Raw genomic sequence first — 26,787 nt, forward strand, 5'->3', positions numbered from 1 at the left:
GGGTGGGGTGCAGATGAGAAGGAGTACTTGTCTATCAAAATAATTATTTCAAAATGATGGCAAAGTCATCATTAAGGAAATAGCAATACTGATGACTCTACCATCTAAAGGCTTTCTTCTGAAACTAAGGAAATAATGCCTTTAAGATTTACAGCAGGATGTCATCTCTGTTTCTTTTCAGAATCTTGTAGCAAAAGATTCTTTTTTGGGCACAGAGTATTTTTCAGAAGGACTCTCAGCACAGAAATATTTTTGCAAAAGGAAATGACATTCTGTTTGTCTAATGTCTGTTTTTCACATTCGTATTTTGTTATAAAAGGAATACTTCGAGAATGATTTGGTGACAAATAACAGGCATATTGTTGAAGAAAAGATACCCAGGTCCAAGTTTCTGCAGATAATTGAAGGGCTGATTATTCTAGAGGCTAGGTAATGTTTATTACCTACAGATGGCTTGTTGTAGCTCCTTCTACAATGTGTTCATCCCTAATTGTGGCAGAATTTGTCCTGCTGTTTATCTGTCAACTGATTTAAAATAAAACCAGAAAGGGCTTTCTTTTGTTTCAGCTGAAGTATCAAAATATAACTCTAAAATGCTTTGAGAGCAATATGATTTGAATCTAACCCAATATATCTCAATTGCAGGAGAATTTTAAAAAAGAGAGAAATATATAAAATGATTATGTTCACTTATTGCAAGTAAAGTGGTGTCTGTATAGCAGCACAATATATTTAGAGAAGAAACAGATGTAAGCAATAATTTTAGTGGTAATAATATTCTATTTGGCCAGATGTAAAAGCAGATTCTACTCTTGGAATCTGATTGTTTTTAATATTGTGAGGAACAACTTTTGGTGTAATTGTGAGTATTACTACGACTGTCTGTTGGTTCACTGTTTTACCTCCGATTCTGCACGTACCTCTGAGTAGGTAAGTGAAACATGTAACATTTGCCTGGCTCTGGGACCCATACTATGATGATAAAAGCTATAGGCTCTAGGGAGTATAGAACTTATAGCAAAGGTTTTAAGAAATGGAATAAAAAAAGGAATGGAACTGTTAAGTTCTGTGATGCCCTGGCTTGCTAGCATGAAAAAGAGCTTCCAAGAACTACACTGGGATAGTGAATGAAATAAATAAATCATTAAAAGTAGTAATACAAGGGTCAACATGGAAATAAAAGATAAAGGAAATGAAAAGTAACAATTTATTGTTATATGATATGAGTTAAATTTAGGCTATTTTCAAATTCCAAGTGACCTTAACTAAAACCATCTTGCAAGATCTTCAAAAAGAAATCGAAGTAAAAAAAGTAACTTCATCTATTGAAATGATGAACACTGACTCTCCACAGAGCCAATAGTTATGAATAGTTGTGCCTTTTTATTGAATGATTTCTCTTAAATACTCAGTAGAAAAATAGTAGTTTTAGTGTCACTCAAACCCCAAAATCAGAAGTATACTTGTTTCGTTTGCTTTCTGTATTCATTTCCACCCAACCAACGGTTCAGAAGGGTTAAGGCGTATCATGGTCCAATATTATTAAGTACATAATATGATAGAATTTTATTTCATGAAAAGGTTTTTGAGTGAGAATTAAATTTATGGAGAAAGAAGTAAAAACAGTTTGGTATAAGTCAAATTATAGTGCTTTGTAATATAGTCACACACAGTCTTTGGACCTCTGCTTGCTTTCTTCAGTGGGCTGTGATGTCAGCATAGGAGGTCTGTATCCATGGATTTCGTGAGGTCTTGAATAAAGGCTTGACTATGATGTAAGTAAGTAAGGCGTTACTCAAGTTTTGGGAAAAGCTCCTGAAAGAATACTCTTTTCAAATGAGCAGCTACTACTGATGAGTAGTAACATAGTGAATACGTTCTGATACACGAAGAAACCAAATGGAATATCCTAGCTAAGGCTACTGAGATCTTCCTGAAGGATATGGGTCAGAATAGCTCTGCTGAACATCAGCCGTTGCCATAATTCTGAGCAGGTACAGGCAGTGCCGACTCTCATGGCTTTATAACTGTATCTTTTTTGTAGTTTCCAGATTGCTCTCAAGGTTAAAGGAATTCTTTTTATTTACCAAATGCTCTAGAGGAGGAAAATTTGCCTGAATGTGTATAGAAAGATGATATCAATGAATATTTTTCCTTATAAAGCCTATAGTATTCATTTTGTTAAATGGGATAGAATGCATTTTTCATGATAAGCATGTGTTGATTTTTTTTCTTCTTTTTCTAAGTGCAGCTTAATTCTAAATTCTCTTCATTGTCATTTAGGTGTGCTGAAAATTACTGGTTTTTGTTTTTGTTTTTGTTTTTTGAAAATTACTGTTATTTTTATGCATGGTTTGTTTTGTCTCAGAGAACAGAGCAGATTGGCGGTAAAGGCCAATCATATGTTTCATTTTGAGGAAAATCTCCTTTTCTTCAATTACTCTTTCCTTATCTTTTATATTTTCTTAATACATGGTGGAGAACTTTATTTTAATCTGTAGTGGCAAGGCTAGAATCTTAGTAGAATATTGAACAATATATTCTAAGTTCTACTTTATTTTTAAACACAAAATTCCAAAAATATGTGGAACTTTCCTTTGATGCAAATTGAAAACCTCCATCTGGAATATGGCCTTTCAAAAATATCAATTTATTCTATTAATGAGACTATATAGAAGACTTTTACCCAGTGCACTATTTGTGTTGTGCTAAGAAGACAATTGCTATTTAAATAAAATTGAGAGTCATACAAAATTATGTCAAAGAACTTAAAAAATGCTTTATAATTAATTCTGTGACTAGTTAAGTAAATTGAAAATTGCTTTAAATGTTCTCTTCAATATATTGTATATATTATTAATTATGAGATTAGAGATTTTTGAGGATTGAACATTTTCTTGTGGACATTTGAAAGCTTGTAAATATTAAAATCTAGACAGTTTAGTAATCAGAGGTACCAAGTAAAAAAAGAAAGAGAAAACAAAAAAAAAAATACTTTCCTCACTAAACAAAGACCTTTTTTTTGTAGCTCCTGATTATATGTTGAGAAAACCTAGCTGAGAAAGAATGTAGCTCCTGATTATATGTTGAGAAAACCTAGTATAGAATCCCTGAAATTATGTTTGACTTTTTAATATTTATATGGGTATTTTCTTCATTATTTTATTTAAGAGCAGCTATTATTTATGGGGGATTTACTATGCTGTTTTCTTATGAGCTAAATATTATCTTCATTTTATGATAAAGAACATGAGTAAATCTGGAGTAATGTGAAGCAGACAAATACAGCAGTAATTGGAGTGTTCAAACTAGAGAAAAGAAAGAAAAGGACAGAAAAAAAGATACATGTGATGAAATCATGGCAAAATATTTTCATATTTGATAAAAATTATAAGCTGACTGATCCAATAATCTTACTGAATCCCATTCAAAAGAAAATGTAGGAATTATAATAGTGCACATTATAACTCTTGAATTAATTGAACAGTTGCAATAAAAAAAGAAGTGAAAAAAATAAGCCAGAAATTTAAAAATGCATTATACACAGGGGAACAAATAGAGGAATTGCAACAGATATTTCAAAGACACAGTCCACACAAGTGAACACTGTAGAAACATCCTTAAAGTATTGGGAGGAAAACCATCAATCTAGAATTCTTAAGTAACAAAATTATATTTTAAAATTGTAGGTTGAATATATTTTTGAGCATAATAAAACTGAAAAAATTTATGACCCATAGACCTTCAATCCAAGAACTGTTGAAGGCCTTCAGACAGAGGAAAATGACACCACTTAAAATTGGTATTAGATTTTGTCAAGTGCTTTTTCTGTGGCTATTGATGTAATCATATGGTGGTTTTCGTATGTTGAGCCAGCCTTGTATTTCTGCAATAAGTCACACTTGGCTGTGGTCTAAGATCCTTTTTAGGTTGCCTGATTCATTTTGCTAGCATTTTGTAGTCAATATTTGTGACCGTAATCATGAGGTATTTGGTCTATAGTTTTCTTTTTTTTTTTTTTTAAGATTTTATTTATTTATTCATGAGAGACAGAGAGAGATTGAGAGAAAGAGAGAGAGACAGGCAGGCAGGCAGGCAGTGGGAGAAGTGGGCTTCCTGCTAGGAGCCTGATGTGGGACTCAGTCCTCGATCCCAGGATCCTGCCCTGAGCTGAAGGCAGAAACTCAACTGCTGAGCTACCCAGGGGTCCCAATAGTTTTATTTTCTTGTGATGATTTTGCTAGATTTGCTTTTTAAAGATTTATTTATTTGAGAGAGCAAGCAGGAGAAGGGAGAGGGGCAGAGGGAGATGGACAAGCAGACTCCATGCTGAGTGGGGTGGGTGGGTGGGTGGGACCTTGGCGCAGGGCTTGATCCCAGGACCCTGAGAATATGACCTGAGCCTAAGTCAGCTGCTTAATCAACTGAACCACCCAGGTGCCCCTGAGTTTTTCCTGGTTTTGATATCAGGGTTATTCTGGCCTCACAGAATGGATGGAGAAGCATCTCCTCTATTTTTTGAAAAATTTGTAAAGGGCTGGTGTTAAATTCTTTAAACATTTTATAAATCCACCAGTTAAGCCATATGAGCTTGGTTTTTGTTTGTTTGTTTGTTTGTTTGTTTTCTTTTTTGTGTGTGTGGGAAGTACTTTATTAGTAATTTCCACTCTGCTTGTTACAGATCTGTTTAGATGTAGGTCTTCTTGAGTCAGTTTGGTAGTTTGCATCTTTCTAGGAGTTTTGTCCACTTCATCCATATTATCTAATGTGTTGACATAAAATTGTTCATAGCTTTCCCTTATAATCATTTTTTTTTGTCTCTGTAAGTGGTAAATAATGTCCCCTCTTTCCTAATTGTGTAAATTGAGACACTTCATTTTTGTATTTCTTTTTTTTTATTTTATTTATTTATGATAGTCACAGAGAGAGAGAGAGAGAGAGAGAGAGAGGCAGAGACACAGGCAGAGGGAGAAGCAGGCTCCATTCACCGGGAGCCCGACGTGGGATTCGATCCCGGGTCTCCAGGACCGCGCCCTGGGCCAAAGGCAGGCGCCAAACCGCTGCGCCACCCAGGGATCCCCATTTTTGTATTTCTTACCAATTTTTTTCAAAGAACTAATTTGAAAAGTTTCATACATTTTCTCTATTGGTTTTCTAATCTGTATTTCATTTCTTTTTGCTCCAATTTCTATGATTTCCTTCTGCTTGCTTTGGTTCTTTTTTTTTTTTTTTTTTCTTTTTCTGGTTTCTTAAAGATTAGGTTAGTGATTTGAGGTCTACCTACCAAATATAGGTATTGACATCTATAAATTCACCTCTAAGCATGGTTTTTTCTATAGGTTTGTTTATTGTTCTATAATGTGTTTTTATTTTTCTCATCTCATTGTACTTTCTAATTTGTACACTGATTTCTTCATTGGCCCATTGGTTATTTAGGAATGTAAAGTCTATTTTCTACCAATTTGTGACTTTCCCATTGTCTTTTGGTTCTTGAATTATTTTGTTCCATTATAGTGAGAGAACATCCTTTGAATGATTTCTTTTTATTGCCCAGGTTTTCCATTAAGGCTTTTGGTTTGTTTGTTTGGTCAGCTTCTTGTTTGCCCCAGTTCTTATCACGGCTTCAGTTAGGCTTCAAGGGTTTTTGACACCCTTCCTCCCTTAGGGAAAAGGTTGTTTTCACTGAATAAGTTCCAGGTCAGGTCAAATAAAGATGATCTCTGTGAGGTTTTCTTAGGGAACTGTCAGGTAGTTCAGATAAACACTGTTCTCTGGAAATGTTTGTTTGAAGAGAGCTCCGAGCCTATTTTGCCCTACGAAGGTTCCTAGACTGGTGATTTCCATCATGAATGAAAGGGTGTTTATATTCAAATCTATTGAGTAGCTGCACAGAGGTTGAAGGGAAGAAGGGGAAGCCGAATTGCCACAAATCCCACTGTTAATACCAAATTTCAGCTTTTTTTCTTGATAAGTAGTCGTCAACTTGTTTCAAGCCTCTGGTTAACTTCCAGATTTTTGATGTTAGTTTTTCACCATTTTTTTTTGTCTTGTGTTCTTGTTGCTTTTATACAAGAGTAAATTTTCAGGGGTCCATAATTTCACCATTTCTGGTGCATGCTATTTTAAGATTCTTATATATGAAGTGGTGTAATAGGACTTGAAGGTAAATTGTCATAATATAAAGATGTATATTGTAGACAGTAAAGTAACTACTAGAATAACTAAACATCAAGTCACAATAAGCCAAAAATGGAGAAAAAGTGAAGCATAAAATCTTCTTCACTTATTGCAAAAGAGCAGAAAAATGATAGAAGAGAACAAAGAACAGATGCTACAAATAGAGAGCAAGAAAGAAGATGACGGACTTAAAGCTAACCATAAAAGTAGTCTAAATGCAGATAGATTAAACATCCCAATTATGGGGTGCCTGGGTGGCTCAGTGGTTGAGCCTCTGCCTTCAGCTCAGGTCATGTTTCCAGGGTCCTGGGATCGAGTCCTGCATCAGGCTCCCTGCAGGGAGCCTGCTTTTCCTTCTGCCTATGTCTCTGCCTCTCTTTCTGTGTCTCTCATGGAAAAATAAATAAAATCTTAAAAAAATAAACATCCCACTTAAAAGGCAGGAGTTGTTGTAAAAAAAAAAAGGCAGATTTTATATGACTTAATAGTAATTCATGTGGAAAACAAAGGCGAAAACAAATGAAATTTCCTTACTACTTATGGCCCATTGATAAGTCCAACATAGGCAGAGGGACATTCCTCCAGGAATTTATCTGCCTCCATGCCAATACTTTGCTAAGACCAAAAGGCTCTGCGAGTCTTAACCTAAGAATCCCTTTGGCAACTCCCTTTATCCCTACCCCTTAAGATCTATATTAGCAATCATCCTCCAGGTATCTGGCCCACTGATAAACATCTGAAGGATCTCATGACTGAGTTTTTACTAAACAGTAATAAATGACCTTTTCACAACAAGAGCTCACCCCCTCAGCATCCTGGAAATTTTGTTTCCAAAATACCTTGTGCTGTCCTTAGCCTCTTCTCAACTTGAAGGTAGATAATCAGTCATTGGTCACCACCCAAGTGTAGCTTTTTCTGCCCACCTGCACCAAAGACATCTCAGAAATTCTTCCTTGACTATTTCCTCCAAACTCCAACATTTTGTATATCAGCAATTACATCTTAAATACAAAGACACAAAAAGATTAAAAGTAAAATGAAAAATTAACATATACCAGGCAAAAATAGTGACTGTATTAATATCAGATAAAGTAGAATTCAAAGCCACAAAATTCCAAGGATTAATTAAGGCCATTTTCTAATGAGCAATGAGTCATTTCATCAAGAAAATTCTGAGTATTTATGTACTTAATAATAGAACTTGAAATCTGTGAAACGGCTATACTATCAACAGAGAAATAATAAACAGTAAACTGAATGAAGGGTATTGAATACAATTTAATCAGTATCTTAGACAGTATGAGGTCTGAACATATCCAATATAATATTCAGGATGTTTTGATGTCCACACTTAAAAAAAAAAAAAAAAAAAAAAACCAGAATCCTGATCATTGCCACACACAGAAAATTTCCATTTATATATATATTTTTTAAACATTATTTATTTATTTATAAGAAACACAGAGAGAGAGAGAAAGACAGAGAAGCAGGGACACGGGCAGAGGGAGAAGCAGGCTCCATGCAGGAAGCCCAACATGGGACTTGATCTCGGGTCTCCAGGATCACGTCCTGGGCCAAAGGCAGATGCTCAACCACTGAGCCACCCAGGGATCCCTCCATTTATATTTTATTATACATCATATAAAAATATGTGCATACAAAATACATATTATACATTACATAAACCTACTTATGAAGTCAATAATTTTAAAAGACCATGAAGGGCTTATAAAAGAATATCTACATGATGTGGGATTAAGGAAAACAATCAGAAGTAGGAAAACTTCTAATCAGAGAGTTCAAGACTGTCAATTTTATCATATTCAAAATGACAAACATATATAAATAACATTTTTTTACAAAAGTTAATTAATGAGTCTTGTGTTTAAGGAAGATATTTGTGATGCATATCATGATAAATCCCCAATATATGCCTAAAGATGTTTTTCTAGAACAAGAAAACTGAAGGCCTAATCAACATGTGAAAAAAATGCTATTTATCTGCTATTATCAAGATCCATTTTGGCACTGTCACTGACATATAATAAAAACCAAGAACATCCAGTATTATTATAAGGAGTAGTGTAGTCTGGGGAAAGGTATTTCAGTGCTGATGTGGTTAGACTAGGGCTACATCTGGCTGGTTTTTGTTTTCACGTCATCAGTCTTAAAAGTTTGCATTTGTCCTCATGCTTGTTAAAATAAATCACAAATGATTATTGCAGCTTCAGAAGCTGTGCCTATGCACGAAGAAGAAGAGGAAAGAAGAACGAAGGAGGAGGAGGAAGGAGGAGGAGGGAGGAAGGAGGAGGAGGAGGCAGGAAAGAGGAGCAGGGAGGAAGGAGGAGGAGGCAGGAAGGAGGAGGAGGGAGGAAGGAGAAGAAGGAAGGAAGAAGGAGGAAGGAGGGAGGAGGGGGGAGGGAGGAAGAGGGGAGAGGAGGAGGGGAGGAAGGAGAAGGAGGGAGGAAGAAGCAGCAGCAGCTGCTGCTGCTATGCCTATGCACTTACCCAGGGAAGGAAAAGGGATCCGCCAATTGAATTTTACCTGTTTTTATTAAGAAGTTAAAAAGTGTACAGTGTTACTATAAGATACTCCATTTCAGATAATATTAATCTAATTTTATACTCATACTTCATATTCAATTTAATCTAGAATTCTTATAGAGATCTTATGTCTTCATATTTACATCCACTACTAACTGTATTTTGTGACTATAAATAATTCATGTGAAGTGTCTAAAATAATACTTGACATAGGTCCTCAGGAAAAAGCAGTTACTCTCTTCTCAAAAGATACTGTGCTGGTCTCACTCTATTTCTTCCCTCATATTTTGAAATACTTCTGTCATTTTTATTTAGATCCCTTTTTATTATTGACAATAAGTTACAGATAATATACATGTTTATTCCTGAGGTGTGTCTAATGTTTTAATTTCATTCAATTTAAATAATTCTCTTTCTCTCTCTCTCTCTCTCTTTTTTTTTTTTTGGCAAAGGCTTCATTATGTCTGTCTTATCTGACAGGCTTTTTAGATGGCCCTAATGACCCTCTCCTGGTTTCCACCTTTGTGCAATCCCATCCTCTTGAATGTAGGCAGGTTCTGGTCTTTGCTTCTAACCAATAGAGTACAGAAGGCGTGATGGATTATCACTTGCGTAGTTAGATGGCAAAGATCCTGACTACTGTCATGCTAGCACATTCCTTCTCTCCCTTGCTTTGGTGAAGCCAACTGCTGTGTTAGAAAAGCCCAGGTAGCACAACCTCCAGCTATCAGCCAGTGCTTAACTGAGGCCCTCAGCTCAAAAACGTTACCCTAAATCATGTGAGTTAATTTTAAAAGCACCTCCTTTTCTAGCTGAGCTTTAAAAGAACACAGCAAAAAAAAAATTAAAATAAAAAATAAAAAAGTCACACAGCCTATGAGAATCACCAGTGACTCTTCTTTATCCATTCATCAGAAGACCCAGTTAACCTGTGCCCAAATTTCTGATGCACTGTAATTACAAGATAAAAATGTGTTGTTTGAAACTGCAAAATTTGGGGGGTGCTTTATTATGTCCCAGTAGATAATACATTTTTATCTTGGAGGGTTTGTTGTGGGTTTGTTTTTTTGTTTTGTTTTGTTTTTTGTTTTGTTTTTTGTTTTTTGTTTTTTGTTTTGCTGATTATTGAATTCTGAGTTGGCAGTTACCACCATTCCCACCCCATAACTCTAAAGATATTTTTCCATTATTTTGATTCTGTTGTTCTCCTCATATCTATGTTTTTTTTTTTTGTCTCTGCTTACTTTTAAGATTTTATATTTTTTTGGAGCAAAGGGTTTGTAAAATGCTTAGTAATGGTTTTCTTTGTGTTTATCCAGCTCAAAGTCACTGATCTAGTTGAATTTATAGATTGTTGTCTTCACATTTTTTAAACTAATTTTTTTTCTTTACTGAAGTATAATTGACATAGTGTTATCGTAATTTCAAGTGTACAGTACAATGATTCAACGCTTCTGTGCATTACTCAGGGCTCGTCACCGTAAGGGTACTCTTAATCCTCTTTATCTGTTTCACCCATCACCCCACTCACCTGCACTCTGGCAATCATAGGTTGTTCTCTGTATGTAAGAGTGGATTTTTGTTTGTCTCTTTTTCCCCTCTTTCTTTGTTCTTTTGTTTCTTACATTATAAACATGAATGAAATGGTTAGGTGTTCAACTCTCATTTCACTTGTAATTATACCTTCTAGGCCCATCCAAGTTGCTGCAAGCGTCAAGATCTCTTTTTTATGGTTGAAAAATATTCCAGTGTGTGTATGTAGGGGGGCATATCCTCTTTATCCATTCATCTATTAATGGACACTTGGGTTACTTCCATATCTTGACTATTGGAAATAGTGCTTCAATAACTATAGGGATGCATGTATCTTTTTGAATTAGTGTTTTCATTTTCTTTGAGTGAATACCCAGAAGTTACTTGGGTAATATGATAATTCTTGGGAGTTACTTGGGTAATATGATAATTCTATTTTTAATATTTTAAGGAACTTCCATACACAGTTTTCCACTGTGGCTGCACCAATTTGTATTTTCTTTTTTTTTTTAAAGATTTTATTTATTTATTCACGAGAGAGAAAAAGAGAGAGAGAGAGAGAGATGCTGGACACAGGCAGAGGGAGAAGCAGGCTCCATGCAGGGAGCCCGACGTGGGACTCGATTCAAGGTCTCGAAGATTACGCCCTGGGCTGAAGGTGGCTCTGAACTGCTGGGCCAGCAGGGCTGCCCTAATTTGTATTTTCAACAGTGTACAAGGGTTCTGATTTCCCACATTTTTACCAATACTTGTTATTGGTAAAAAAATTTAAAATTTTTAAAATTCTGACCAGTATAAGATGACATCTCATAGTGGTTTTGTTTTACATGTCCCTGATAATTGCTGATGTTGACCATCTTCCCAAATGCTTATTGGCCATTTGTATGTCATTTGGAAAAATTTCTATTCAGGTCCTGTGCCCATTTTTAAGTAAGTTATTTGTCTTTTTAAGTATTAGCTTGTAGAAGTCTTTAAAATAATTTTAGATATTAATCCCTTATCAGATGTTTATTTCGCAAATATCTTCTCACATTCAGTTGCCTTGCAGTTTATTGATGGTTTTCTTTGTTGTGCAAAAGTTTTCAATTTTGATGTAGTCTCAATGATTTAATTTTGCTTTTTTTTACCTTGCTTGAGGAGACATATCTAGAAAAATGTTTCTGTGATCAAAGTCAAATAAATTACTACCTATGTTTTCTTCTAGTTTTATGATTTCAGGTCTCATATTTAGGTCTTTAATCCATTTTGAGTTTATTTTTCTGTACGGTTAAAGAAAGTGGTCCAGTTTCATTGTTTTGCATATGCCTGTCCAGTTTTCCCGGGAGCATTTGTTGAAAAGATTTTTTTTTCCTATTGTATATTCCAGCTTCCTTTGTCATAGATTAAGTGACCAGAGAAGCACAGGTTTAACTCTGGCTTCTCTATCTTATTCCATTGATCGGTGTGTCTATTTTTCCGACAGTACTATACTGTTTTGATTACATTTATGTCTGCTCTAATCTTTATTATTTTCTTGTTTCTGCTGAAGTTGAGCTTTGTTTTATCTTCAGCTCCTTTCGGTGTAATGCTAGGTGGTTTATTTGAGATTTTCCCTCTATCTTGAGGTAGGCCAGTTTTGTTATCAACCTCCCTGTAAGAACAGGTTTTGTTGCTTCTCAAGGATTTGGCACTATTATATTTTCATTTTCATTGGTCTCCGTGTATTTTTTTCTATTTGAACTTACTCTTTGATCTCTTGGTTGACCCATTCATTGTTTAGTAACATGTTATCTACCTCATACATTTGTAATCTTTCCACATTTTTTCTTGCAGTTTTATTTTTTCTAGTTTCATACAATTGTAATCAGGAAAGATGCATGGTAAGATTTCAATCTTTTTTAATATATTGTATCTTCTTTTGTGACCTAACATGTAATCTGTCCTGGAGAATGTTCCATGTGCACTTGCAAAGAACGTGTATTCGGGTTTTTTTTGAATGGGATGTTATATATTTACGTATAACTGTTTGGTCCATCTGGTCTAATATGTCTTTCAAAGCTACTGTTTTCTTGATTTTCTGTCTTGATCATCTGTCTGTCCATTGGTAGAAGTGGGGTGTTAAAGCCCCATACTGTTGTATTACTGTCAATTTCTTCCTTTATGTATGTTAATTGTTGCTTTATATATTTCAGTATTAACTATGCATTTATGTGGTTTTTTTTTCAATATTTCTCTCCCCCATTATCTCCTTTCTGTGGAAAATTAATGATATTTACATTGATTTTATTCTATTTTATTTTATTTTTTTTTGATATTTACATTTTTTAAAGTGGGTCCCATGTATTTCTGTACTTGATTCTATGAAAGTTTTATTTTCTTCTTTGTTGCAGTTTGGATATTTTCTATTTGGATATTTTCTATTAAATTCTCAAATTTATATTCATACAATGAGTTCTTCATTTTGTAATATATTTTTGAATTGTAGACCCTGCATTGTTTTTCCTGAAGAGTGTGCTTATCTGTTGAAATATTCTTTTTTCTTTCTTTCTTTTTTCTTTCTTTCTTTTTTCTTTCTTTCTTTCTTTCTTTCTTTCTTTCTTTCTTTCTTTCTTTCTTTCTTCTTTCTTTCTTTCTTTCTTCTTTCTTTCTTTCTTTCTTTCTTTCTTTCTTTCTTCTTTTTCTTTCTTTTTCTTTCTTTCTTTCTTTCTTTCTTTCTTTCTTTCTTTCTTTCTCTCTTTCTGAGAGAGCATATACATATGCAAGCATGGGAGGAGGGGCAAAGGGAGAGGAAGAAGGAGAATTTTCAGCAGATTCCACAGCCAGCATTAAGCCCAAAGCAGAGCTTGATCTCAGAACCCTGAGATCATGACCCTAGCCAAATCAAGATTTGGATGCTGAACCAACTGAGCCATCCAGGGGCCCAGAAATATTCTACTTTTTATACATTGTTTCTATTATCTCCTTAACTTTTTAAAAATATATTAATCAGCATTTTGAATTTCTTGTTGCCTAATTCTAATGTCTAACTCATCTCTGGATCTAGTTCTATTTTTCGTCTTTCTTAGTTATCAGTCACTTTTTCTTGCTCTTTTGTATATCTAGTATATAGGTTTTTTTGCTGTGTGAATTAAATTATTCAAATTTAAGATACCTGCATCATGTAACTTTTCTCTAAAGGATGCTTCATTTCGATGGAACAGTCAAATTACCCTTAAATCATTTTAATCATGTTGAAGTTTATTTTTAGGCTTTGTCAGAAAGATTTTTTTCAATTTATCTTAGTCCTAAGCAATTGTTTAGTCCTTACTGCTGTGTGTGCCTGTTTTGGGTCTCAACTGAGTATGTGGGTGGTCATGAAGATACTGTACTCTGGGTTGGCAATGCTTCCAGTGTCTTTCCAGTTCTCTGCTATCTCTATAATCTCTATTCTTTTTTAAGTCTCCCAGAATCTTAAGCTATACTTGTTCATCTTTAGCATTCAGCTAAGATTTTAAGTAGATCTTACACAGATTTTGGGGTTCTTTTTTGGGGGGGGTGTTTGACTTCCTTTCAAATCATGTCCCCAAGTCTAAATTGTTATAGGAAATCCCAAACTCTAATGTCTGTTTCATCTATCCTCTAAACCTGCTCCTTTTTGCTTGGACTCTGTTTCTCTGCACCATGGCTTCAAAATCTCTCAAAGGGAAATTTCTGTTAAAGTTCAGCTCATCATGTGTGCTTATCTTCTTTGGAGAAGAGTAGTTTTCATACTTTGTCCAGAGTTATTGTTCCATAAATATTGCAGCTCTGGGGAGCCCGAACTAGAGCACTTTAAGCAAGAATTAATTTTCTTCTAATAACTAAAGCAGAAACCAAGGCAAAATATCACTTTCAGGTGGCTATATGGATGATGACATCATCAAGGAAGCTTTGAAATAAACGACCATTTTCTGAGATAGCTTTAGAAATTTTTAGATAAATCCAGAAGACTTGGGAGGAATTGAGATGTTATGAAATGAAGATGAGGTCCAATGCAATCTGAGGTATTGCTATTAAGGTAAGTTTCCTTATAACGATGTCCTACAATTGATTAGGAAAATTCAGATTACTATAATAGCTATTATATTGTGAAAAGTTAGCAAAATGATCAAATCTCTAATATATACTTGAGCGCACTGTGTATTTGGACATCTCATTTCACAGTCAATGGATTGTTTTCAGGAGCAGCACATAACAAGCAAGTCTGTAAGAACCACAGGTGCCCTCTTTCTTTCCAGTAGAGGCACGCTGTGGCTGTCAAATCTTGGAGCCTAGCATGTGAGATGTTATGACTTAGATTTAAAAAAATAATGATTTATATTCCCCAAATGAATGAGAACATATAGAGACAGAACGTAAAGACTGCTAACTCTGGGAAACGAACTAGGGGTGGTAGAAGGGGAGGAGGGCGGGGGGTGGGAGTGAATGGGTGACGGGCACTGGGTGTTATTCTGTATGTTAGTAAATTGAACACCAATAAAAAATAAATTAAAAAAAAATAAAAATAAAAAAATAATGATAAAAATGATAAACTTATGTCAAAAAATAAAAAAAGATATGAAGCCAGAGACGTTGAATTTTAGGGAAAGACCTAAAAACAATAAAAATAAAAATTTAGATTTAAAGCATGATAGACCTCAGCATGATAGAAACAAGAGAAACCACAGGTATCAAGTAGTAGGAAGGGGAGATGAATGATATTCTTTTGGCTAGCTCCCAGCCCTGAGCCTGACAGTGCTTTGTATATGGTGGGAATAGCCAGATAATTGTCAATTAGAGATTTTGAGTGGAAAGTACAACAGAACCTGGATTCTTCAGGAGTCGCATTAACTTCAAAAAGTGATTGCATTGTTATTTGTAAACATTTCCTTTGTAAGAATCAAGAGAATATGTGGAACTTGATAGGTCACCATTTGCTCTGAAACTCTTCATTCAAGAAACATCCACTTAGAAGCAAAGGAGAGCTAATTTTCTATCAAACCAATTTATGGAAGCCTGACAATGAAAAAAAGCAAGCAAATTAAGTAAACAAGAAAAATACCAAATAAATAGCCAACAATAAATGTTAGATATTATTTTTTAAATTCTAAATTTATCAATAAGCTAATGAGGCCTCTGGAAAATACCAGTTATATCATCAATGCTAAAGGGTTTCTTCAGACTACTATATTTCAACCAAATTTCCCAGTATTTGTCAAATATTACCACCTAAGCAATTCAAACTTATCTTACCAGAACCTAAGAGGCTAGTTGATTATAAATAGATGCCACGAACTTAATAACACAAACATAGAAAGATTTAAAAAAAACATTTAGTGTGTGCTTTTCGTTTTTCAGAAAAAAATAATTCTAAAGCATTGATCTCCTAACTATGCCACATATGACATATCAGATATTGAAAAAGAACATTTAGGACAAAGCTTACAAGGTGCTGATGCCTTTTATTTTTAAAACAGAAACATTGAGACCAGTGCAAATTCTAGTAAAAAAAAAAAATGACTGTCAATTCATCCTTAAGTAAATTAAACATTTATAGAATAAGCTTCCACAAATACCAGACACTAAAATTGCTAGTACTATGTATCTATCTTTGAAAAGATAAAAAGCTGAGTCAACTCATGGGGATTTAAAATTATGGCTCCAGAGAGTCTGAGTATTTTGAACAGAGAGCAGAAGGCAGAGAACCCAAACATTCATTTATAATATAAAACTCTCTGCTACAGTATGGTGTATGTTTATTTGTATTAACTGTTCTTTGGACCTTGATGACTAGTTAAAAATGTATTTATCAGAGAAGAAAAATAAGATTTCAGGTCCCCACAATAAAATAAATCATAAATATAATAAATCTCTTTTACTTAAATCATTGCACTTCCCTAAGATTACCTTAAACTTTTTTTTGTGCAGTTATTTTTTCTGTCACATTTAATACCTTCCTAGAGAGAAAGAGTTATATAAATCCTCAATTTTGAATTTCACTCAATTTTGAATTTCACTTAATTTTGAATTTCACTCACAAAGTATTTTTTAATTAGTAAGCAGATGGGCTTTACCTTCACAAAGTTTTATGTAGCAATTTTAAGTTTCTCTTTCCTATTTTCTTGTAATATTGTTAAGCTTACATGGGTATGTCATTGTCACAGTCCAAAAAATAGTGCTCTTTGGGATACTTGAGCATGGCATAAGGAAAAAAAAAAACTTCCTTCTGTTATAGGCCCTGGATATGAACTATTCAATGCCAAAGGTTCTTGCACTATTCTGCAAAGGCACAGCTTAAGAGAGCTAATTTAAACATTTTTGAAAAGTTTTAAATTCCATTCATTTTTAAATTTTTTTCAAAAGTATTTGATACAGTGGATCACACAATGGCTTTTTGAGACCGTTACTTCTGGCTTTTGTGAAATCTGACTCTTACAGTTAGTCTTTCAAGGCTTGGTCCCAAACTATGTCTTTTTCATTCTCTGCATTCTCACCTCAAGCTCTTTCTTTGGCTTTGTATGTCAGCTATACACTAAAACTTGGAGGGTTTAGGAAAGGATTTCCTGGAGAGAAAATATTTGGCTAAGTCTTAAAGCTTAAGTAATAGATATTTAAGGAAGGAAAATGGAATTTGAGAAAAGAAAAAATATCAAGGAGTGACAAGGAAGTGCTGAAGCTCTGAAAGTCATAGAAAGATATTGCTTTCAAATATGAGCTGTACCCTAAATTTCTCAAATGCAAGTATCAAGTTCAGACCTCTTCTCTAGCTCAAGTCATCTATCCAACTTCCAAGCTGACTCTTCCTCTTCGACCCTCCTAAGAATCTAAGATTTATCAAATCCAAGAAAAACCACACACACATACACACACACGCACAAACTGAATCTACTTTAGGTCTTGCTCATCTCCGTAAGTGACTCTCCATTCACACTCTGGAAGTCATCCTAGAATATTCTAGAACCTGGACGTCTTTATTAACAATTCTTTGTCCCTTAAGTTCTGACTCAGGAAGTGCTGGCATATCTAACCGGCAGATTTGCCTAAGATTGCTCCTAAAACATGCAAAAATTGTTTCTCACCTGAAATAAAAGTCTCCAGTCATTGTACCCATTTCCATTTGGATCCTACCCAAATCATTCTTCACACATTAATTATATTAATTATAATAATGGAGAAAAACCATATAATCACCTAAGTTGATGGTGGGAAACCATTTAACAAAATTCAACATGTATTCATGATAAAACTACCAAGAAACAGTGATTAAAAAAAATCTATAGTTAAAATCATACTTAATAGAGAAAGACTGAATACTTTTCTCCTAAAATTAGAAAAAAGGCAAGGAAGTTTACACTCAGTTTCTAGTCAGAAACTGGGGCGTCTGTACCAGTGTGATAAACCAAAAAGGACAGAAGGTCATAGAGATTGAAAAGGAAAAAAATATAATAAATTTATTTGCAGGTGATATTGTCTTTGGATAAAATTCCCAAAAAATCATTAAGATGACAAAAATTGTTAATTTGGCAAGGTTGCAAAGTACAATGCCAATACGCATAAGTCAATTGTATTTCTATATTGGCAGGCAAGAAGAGAAAATGAAACTTTAAAATGTCATTTAAAATAACATTAACCACATGAAACACATAGGGATTAACTTAGCAAAATATGTGCAAGCCCTGTGTAATAAAATATATGAAAATCTGCTCTTAGAAATTGAAGAAGATAAATGGTGAGCTATCCTGTGTTATAAATTACAACGCATTTTTTTAATTTTAAAATTTTATTAAAAGTCCTCTAAGCTGTCATCTCCATATCCCACATTACTAAGTAGTGCTCAGGATTATTTTCTTAAATTTAGTATATGATATTTTAGTTCATATTTAGTATATGTAATCCATATAACTTATCCATCTATGCAAGTAACATATTTGGATAAACTGGCCCTGACATTTGCCTGGTAACTCCTGAGAGGTGATATTTAAATTGTGAAATTATAAATGTCGGCATCACAATGGCAAATTAAGGATTTTCAGATTTCGCTGTACAACATACATTACAAGACACATTTTTAAAGTACTTACTATCCTCAGGTTGGTTCAAGAGTTAACATAGTGTCAAAATCCCCATAGGTTTTTGTGGAGGGTTTATTTACTTATTTAAAATATTTTATTATTTATTCATGAGAGAGACAGAAAGAGAGGTAGACACATAGGTAGAGGGAGAAGCAGGCTCCCTGCGGGGACCCTGATGCGGAACTTGATCCCAGGACCCCCAGATCATGACCTGAGCTGAAGAAAGATGCTCAACCACTGAGCCACCCAGGTACTGCTTGTAGGGGTTTTCAATTAATTTATCTTTATTAAGTAGAAGTAAAATATAATCTTAGTTTCAGTTGCATGACATAATGGTTCAATATTGTGTATGTTTCAAACTGTTCACCACAATAAGTCTAGTGAACACCCATTAACATGTGTAGTTATACATTTTTTTTCTTGCAATGAGAACTTCTAAGATTTACTCTATTAGCATCATTCATATGTTCAGTACAGTATTATTAACTGTAGATACTATGTTATATATTACATCCCTGTGTCTTATTTATTTTATAACTAGAAGTTTGCACCCCTTTCATCCATTTTGCCCACCCACCACCTTACGCCTCTGGTAAACACCATTCTGTTCTCTGTATCTATGAGTTTGCATTTTTGTCTGTTTTAAGATTCTACATGTAAGTCAGATCACCTGGTATTTGTCTTTCTCTAGCTACTTATTTCATTTAACATAGTGACCCTTGAGGTCCATCCATGCTATCACAAATGGCAAGATTGTATTCTTTTTTATGACTGCATAAAATGATGTACATATGTCTCTCATATTTTCTTTATCCATTCATCCATTGATCGACACTTAGGTTGTTTTCAGATCTTGACTTTTGTAAATAATGCTGCAGTGAACGTGGTGGTGCAGATATGTTTTTAAGTGTTTTTGTTTTCTTCAGATAAATACCCAAAAGTGGAATTGCTAGGCTGTATGGCAGCTCTATTCTTATTTTTATTTACTTGAGGAAGCTCTGTACTGGCTATACTATTTTGCATTCCTTTTTCTCCACACCCTCACCAATACCTGCTAGTTCTTATGTTTTTTTTGATAATAGTCATTCTAACAGGTGTGAGGTGATACATCATTGTGGTTTTGATCGTATCTCCCTGATACTTAGTGACATTGGGCATATTTTCGTATACCTGTTGGCTATCTGTACATGTTTTTGGAAAAATGTCTATTTAGATACTCTGCCCATTTTTAAATCAGATTGTTTGGGTTTTTTCTTGCTATTGAATTGTATGAGTTCCTTATATATTTTGGGTATTGACCTGTTTTATACATGTATGACTTGCAAAATATTTCCTCTCATTCAGTAGGTTGCCTTTTCATTTTGTTGATGGTTTCCTTTGTAGCACAGATATTTTCTAGTTTGATAAGGTCCCACTTGTTTTTATTTTTCTGTCTTTTCTTTTGGTGTAGGATCCAAAAAATAATTGTCAAAACTGATGTCAAGGGGGCTTATCGCCTATGTTTTCTTCTTGGGAGTTTTATGGTTTTAGGTTTTATGTTCAAATTTTTAATCCATTTTAAGTTATTTTTTGTATATAAGATACTGATCTGCATGTGACTGTCCTCAAAGGTGTTTTGGTTTCACTTTGCTTTTTGTCAAGGTTGTCATGTTGATTGCAGAGTTTATACAGGAAAACAAAAAATCTGAAATAGCCAAAACAATTTTCAAAATGAAAACCATGTTTGAAGACTTTAATAAAGCTATAATAATGAACAGATTGTGATAGATGTAAGAATAGACATAGAAATCAAGCATAAGTGCTAAAAATGTGTTATTCTTGAAGGAGCATTGGGGAAAAACCATCTGCAACCTCTGTGATGTTATTTGTTTTGTTGTTGTTGTTTGTTAGCTAGGAGTTGCCAAAAGTATGGACCAGATAGGAAAAATAATTTTGGATTTATCAAAATTTAAGTTTTCCACTTTGAAAGAGACCCAAAAGAAAATGAAAATGCCCAGTACAAATTGGTAGAAAATGTGCATACATGTGAAAAAGAACTAGTACCCAGCGTAGACAATAAATTCTTACAACTCAGTAATAAAAAATAATCAACCCACTAAATATGGGCAGAAGATTTGAACAGACATTTCATACAGAAGGTTTCAATATGACCACTAAGCACACAAAAAGATGCTCAATAATAAGAAAGTGCTACAGTAAGTTCAATAAACCACAATGCATATTACTATACAACCATAAGAATGTCTGAAATTAAAAAGACTGGGAACAGTAAGTATTTTCAAAGATACAGAGCAACTGAAACTCTCATGCATTGTGGGTGGGGATGTAAAATTTTACAGTCACTTACGAAAACTGGAAATTTCTTACAAAGTTAAACCTACACTTACCATATGACACAAATTCTACTTCTAATTACTTACCAAAGGGGAATGAAAGCTTATTTTCACAAAAGGACTTGTGCGAGAGTGTCCGTAATAGCTTCAGTTACAGGAGTCAAAAAAAAGAAAAAAAAATCCATACACCCATCGGTGAGTAAATGGATAAGGAGCTATGATATAGTAAAACAATGAAGACTTGTTCAGCATTCAAAAGGAAGAAATTAATACATAAAATACAGAGAACAGACTCAATACACACTGAAAAAAACTAAAAACTATACTGTATGATTGCATTTGAATGGAGTTCTAGAATAGGCAAAACTAAACAATAGTTCTTAAAGCAGATCAGTGGTTCCCTGAGGCTGAAAAGGAGCAAAATGAATTTTTTGAGTGATGAAAATGTTCTATACTTTTATTGTGCTGGTGGTTACATGGAGGTATAGAGCTGTCAAAATTTCATCCTGCTATACACTTTTTAACTGGGATCTTTTATTGTATATAAACAAACAATATTAATTTTTAAATTATAAGTGAGAAAAGGAAAAGAACAAAGCTTCCTGATTTATAATAAAACAAATAGCTACCATTTATTAAGTACTTAGCATGTGTCAGGCCTTTGTCTAAGTACTTGAAACTCACTATCCCGCCTAATCTTCACAACATCCATAACAGGTAGACACGATTACTATGTAGAGATGAGGGGAATCGCCAAACCTTTTTCTTGGGTTTGAGCACTCAAGGATTATTTAGTATTTTCTTAAAGTTTCTAGAAAGCTCAAGAATTTCCCCTTTTACTTTTTAAATTGCTTTTTCTTGGCATTGAGATTTAGTCTAGTTCCCGTGGAGCGAAACCCTGAAAATCAATACATCTGTTTAACAGTTTGCAACCTCTGGAATTCTCATTGAGTCCGTCTTCGTATAAAAAAAAAAAAAAGAAGCCAAAATGATGACTTTAACTATGATCAAATGTAAAATGAAAACAAATGAGAAAATAGTCCAGTTTTGAATATAGGTTATATGTAAATATCTACGCTATATATATGCGATTTCTTTCAAAATACTGGGTAATTCTCCCATTTTTAATTTTTCTTTCCCAGGGATAAATGGAAAAAAACACTTTTACTGTGTTGATAATATCCTAAAACAATACTTAAAATAGACATTATGAAGATGGGAAAGTTAGCAAGATTGGCATTAAAGATTATATTTTTCTAAAAGAATATCATTCTGATGGCAGCACTGTTAGATTTTACAGACAACAAGTTATCAAATCTTGAAAAAATTTTCCTTACACTACTTGACCATATAATTGGCCTTGTCCAATATCTTTGGGTCTATGTTCAGGCAGGCAAGTGAACACATACAGAACAAAACTAAACAAAAGCCACCTAAGAGCTGATATTTTCGATGCTGGAAGAGTAGACAGAAGGGAATATTTGCTGACCTTTTGTATACAGACATCAAGGAGCAATTTCCTTGCCTTTCTTTTCTCTTAAGGCTGACAACCCCAATTCAATATTCATCTGCACTCCCAAATCCTCCAGTAGTCACAGGAAAACTGAATTCTACAAGTTTTGAGATTGAAAGGGGAACCAAAAAGCATCACAGGGTAAAAATGACCTCCTCTTATATGGAAATCCATTAATTCAACACAATCTATTTGAATGTGCAGTACATGTGAGACATTGAGATAGGGTCTGGGGAGGGAGACAAGGACAACTTTGTTCATTCTTTCATGTAGCCTAGCGTTGGGTTGTTCTACTTATTATTCACAAACTCGCTTAGTAACATCTGTGATCCATGTGAACTTGTGTGTGCAGACTCATGAATTTCAGGTGAGGTCTTCAAGAATGAATGGCAGTTTACATTGTCCAGCACGGGGATATGAGTGATGTGCAATGATGGAGGGTAGAGTAGTGTGTCATGAGAAAATGTAAAGAGGACATCGCCACACAATTCCCTTTACGGGCCAGAATTCACAAAACTCCACTAGATTTGTAAATAGGATTGACACTAGCCAATAATTGAGCTACAAAACAATTCACGATTCTGTGCCTTTATTACTGTTAGTTTCAACTCAACATGGAAATTGTGAAGAGTAAGAAGTTCTCTGCCAAGTCTTACTAGCCTGTGTTAACCAATTGTAAGATAAACTGATGCTTCGATTATTAGGTTACACAGTTTAATTTACAGGCACAGAAAAGGAAATCATGTTCTTTTGCCTTTGTTTTTTTTCAATGCAGACTTGACAACTAAGTGGCTGTGGTTCTGACAAGTCACTTAAACTCTGTGCTTATGATACCCTAGATGTTGAGAAGAGCAATATTCATCTTATGTGTTTTACAAAATGCACGTGGTGATAAATGGGAAAGGAGCAACACACGTTCCATGGAAGAAAAGTGGCCCAAAAGAACAAAACACTCGGATGCCCTCATTTGGCATCACAGAGGGAGAGGAATAGTAAATGCCAGCACTTTTCAAAGGACCTTTCTGTTCATTAAGCTCTTGGTGACAATGGAGGAGGCTGTTTCTGGGCCAGAACCAGGACAGGTGGGAGGCAATTCCCTCCAGTCTCAGATTGGGTTTTAACTTTCATTTGGAAAAATAAAAGGATTCTGAACTCCTTTAGATGGTCAGGAGAAAGCAACTGACATTCTTCCTCCTGAAATGTAGTTACTGAGCATTTTAACCACAGGGAAGCTCATTAGTCCAACTCATTATATTGCTCAACTCTGCATCAAACTGGCAATAAATGCACAATTGAGAGTGACTCCAGTGTTTCCTTATGAATTCTTGAAAAAGAATGATATTTGTAAGTAAAAGATGTTTGTGCTTTGCTATTATAAGATTACCAGTGATTTGTATATACGGGAATGTGCAACACACACACACACACACACACAAGATTCATAGTTAGATGGTTAAATGTGAAATAGTAAGTTATAGTGAAATACTTTAAGATCATATCAGAGGCCCTTGGAAGAAAGAGAGAAGAAGGCATCAAACAATTTCTACTGATAGATAGAAGGACGCAGTTTTCAGCCCTGACCTAGGTTCTTGTGTCTGCCACAAAAGTAGCTTTGGTATTTGATAAAAATTGGTGAAATTCCAAAATTATTATTTAATAATAAGCTAAGTAAGCAAATTTAAGATTGTGTATTAGTAAGTGGCCTTCCATTCAGTTTGTGAAAATCAAACCAGCAGTAGATTTAACAATTAAAGGACACTTGTACCCAAGCCACCCAAGTACATTACAGGCATCGTTGTGATGCTCATTTTGCGAATTTCACAAACTAGTGAGATTGAGAACCAACAGTGGGGTGGGGGAGAAGGATAGAGAATGAGAGAGGGAATGAGACTTAGGGAATTAACACACAAAAAAAATTAAGTGACTTCAACACACCCTCTTCACTCTTTTCTGCTCATTGCACAATCCGACACACATAAATTCTAGTTAGCTCAAGTTCTCTCAACCACTTTATCAAGCTGCCCTCCCCAAAGCTCTGAAATAATACATTTACAAGTCAGAAAGGATATAAATCCACATGTCACCTTTCCCAGGGGATAAGTGCTTCATCATGGAAGACTTAGAGCCCCTTGAGAGGAATTCTTGGCATCAGCTGAGGGAGACTAAGGGAAAGAAATCAGAGCAGATATCAAATGTCACGTAATTCATTGCATTTAAAAAAGAAAGTTGCACCTTCTGTGCGTGGCTGGTATTTGGAGTGTGAGTCAACTTTATGATCCGTAAACATCTATAAATCTCATTTAACAATTAATATAACAGCACCTGGGGTGGTTTGGAGAGCATAAGGAGGCATAAGACATAATCCTTTTCCTTTAAATGTGACTGGGACAATCAAACAGACACACATAAAATATTTTAAAACTCTAAGAAATGCATTAACAATTCACTGTTGATTTATTACTGTATTTCTCTTTTTAGCTCACCAGAGATTTTCTGTGGTAAAATACTATATTTTTAATGTTTGCACTTGTAAGACCTTTAGGAACTCTTTTTCTACTCTTCTAAAAAAGAAAACTTCTTGGTGATTATGGCATTAAGAAAAAAATCATAATTTTATTTAGCAGTGTTTGGTAGCCTCTCTTAACATGATATATATAGAGAGAGATAGAACATGTACAGATAAATAAAAACACAAATTGTTTTCTGTAGTGAAAAAATGACAGGTTAAAACGTTTTGTATTATGAAATCACAAGCAGAAACAACCAAATCACTTTTTAATTTGTAGCCTTACGGGAAGATTGGTAAGTAAACAAATGTGCCAAGAACCTAAAGAACCAGGGATGCCTGGGTGGCTCAGTAGTTGAGCATTTGCCTTCGGCTCAGGGAGTGATCCTGGGGTCCCTGGATGGAGCCCCGCATGGGGTTCCCCATAGGGAGCCTGCTTCTCCCTCTGCCTGTGTCTCCTTTTCTTTCTCTCTGTGTGTCTTTCATGAATAAATAAATAAAATCTTTTAAAAAAACCACCTAAAGAACCAGATTCTAATTTGACTTTAATGATTTACTAATATGAGCTCTCTGAGCTTGAGCTTCCCCATCTATATAATCGGAAAACTTCATCATAGTTAGGAGCAATTAAGATAATCTGTGCTAAACCGCTTCACTTGTTTGACTTTATTCTAAGTGTATGCTTAGTTCTTAGAAATGTACTTGTAACACAAAAAGTGCTTTTGAAAAGAGTTTTGTTTTGGCTATGAGATTGTTTTAATGTTGACTTTTCATATATGGCAGATGTAATCAAACCTCCAAGATACTTGAATTTGAATGGCAAAGTAAAGAAACCTAAAGCTTTGAACATTAAAAATCCCCTTCAGAAGTAAGTGTTTAATGGATATTATCTCTTAATTCTTCTCCTAAAGCTCCATGTCATCCAGATTAGAAGGAATGAAGCATGAATGTGTCCTAGGAAGTCTGTATGTTTTCTGTGGCCAAGAACTATACAAGCTTTGCTGCTGCTGTTGTTGATGGTGATGGTAGTGTTTATGTATGCAAGTATACACAAAGGAAAAATCTGTAAGGGATGGGGCCCCTGAAGTTTCCTTTTCTGAACCCTGTGATGTTAGAGGCTTGTGTGAGTGGGTCAAGGCTGGAAAGTCTTTTTGCAAAAGACTACCCAGCCACATCCTCAGCATTCCCCAAAATGTACAACAGTAACTAGCTTCCTTTCCAAACATTTTTTTTAAAAACACTTCTGATATATGTCGCTTTTAGATAGTAACAATATATTACTCCCTTCCCACTCCTCACCCATTTATTTTCTCCCATAGTCAGAGTGTGTGGAAGAGTGAACACAATTTGAATTTTTTTCTTGTGCTCCAAGAATCTGACATCAATCAAAACACAGTGCAATTCTAATTAGACTCCAAGTACACTTCTAACATTTTATTAACCCTCAAAATCTCAGTGTTACATACTATTGAACATTTAAAATTATATCAGACTACTTGAGGACTCCAAAGCCTACATACTCTTTTCTTTTACCTAAAACATGGTGGCAGGTTTGCCCATAGGGTCTGCAGCCTCCAGGAAAATAATTTGGGGGGAGATGGGTGTACTAGGAGGAGGAATCTTTTTGCTAGTCTGATATCCTGGAATTAGGTATGGCCAGAAATCCCTGGATATTCTCATGGATGCAAGTCATAGAGATCTCAAAGCATCTGGTCTATCCCTCATGGAAGTGAGCTGGAAATGATTCCAGATTAAAAAAAAAGGAAAAAAGAAAGAAAGAAAAAAAGGACAAGTCTCATCTGGGCTGTGGCCTGAATGAAACCACCATAATCAGTGGGTTCAAGGCACTAAAGGAGGACTTAAAATTTAGTCAAGAAAGGTATTCAAAGACATAGAGCCGGGGTAGGGGTTCCACATGTCAGTACATAAGGGTGAAAATGGCTGTTGGAAAGCCTACTCAAAATTCAGATGAGTCTATAATCAGAGGAAGAAAATCCCAACCTCCCATGCCAACCTACATTGTGTAGAAAGAAGGCTCTTTGTCTATGTGTTTAGACAGACACGTGTGAGCAATAATATTCATATCAACATTGAGTCTTTGGAAGTGCAAAGTATGATTCTAGCCTGCATTTT

At 34.7% G+C, this 26,787-nt stretch overlaps 1 long non-coding RNA gene across 5 annotated transcripts in view; it reads left to right on the top strand.

Moving 5' to 3' along the window:
- Window positions 1-1,780: 1,780 nt before the first annotated feature.
- The window catches only part of LOC140620150 (uncharacterized), a 145,622-nt gene continuing 120,615 nt past the window's right edge, over window positions 1,781-26,787 (top strand). For all 5 annotated transcript variants that reach the window (XR_012019897.1, XR_012019898.1, XR_012019896.1 and 2 more), the window contains exon 1: window positions 1,781-1,994. This is a non-coding gene — a long non-coding RNA (uncharacterized lncRNA). The remainder of the gene's footprint in view (window positions 1,995-26,787) is intronic.

Source organism: Canis lupus, chromosome 28 (genome assembly GCF_048164855.1).
Source record: "Canis lupus baileyi chromosome 28, mCanLup2.hap1, whole genome shotgun sequence".
Taxonomy (NCBI): Eukaryota; Metazoa; Chordata; class Mammalia; order Carnivora; family Canidae; genus Canis; species Canis lupus.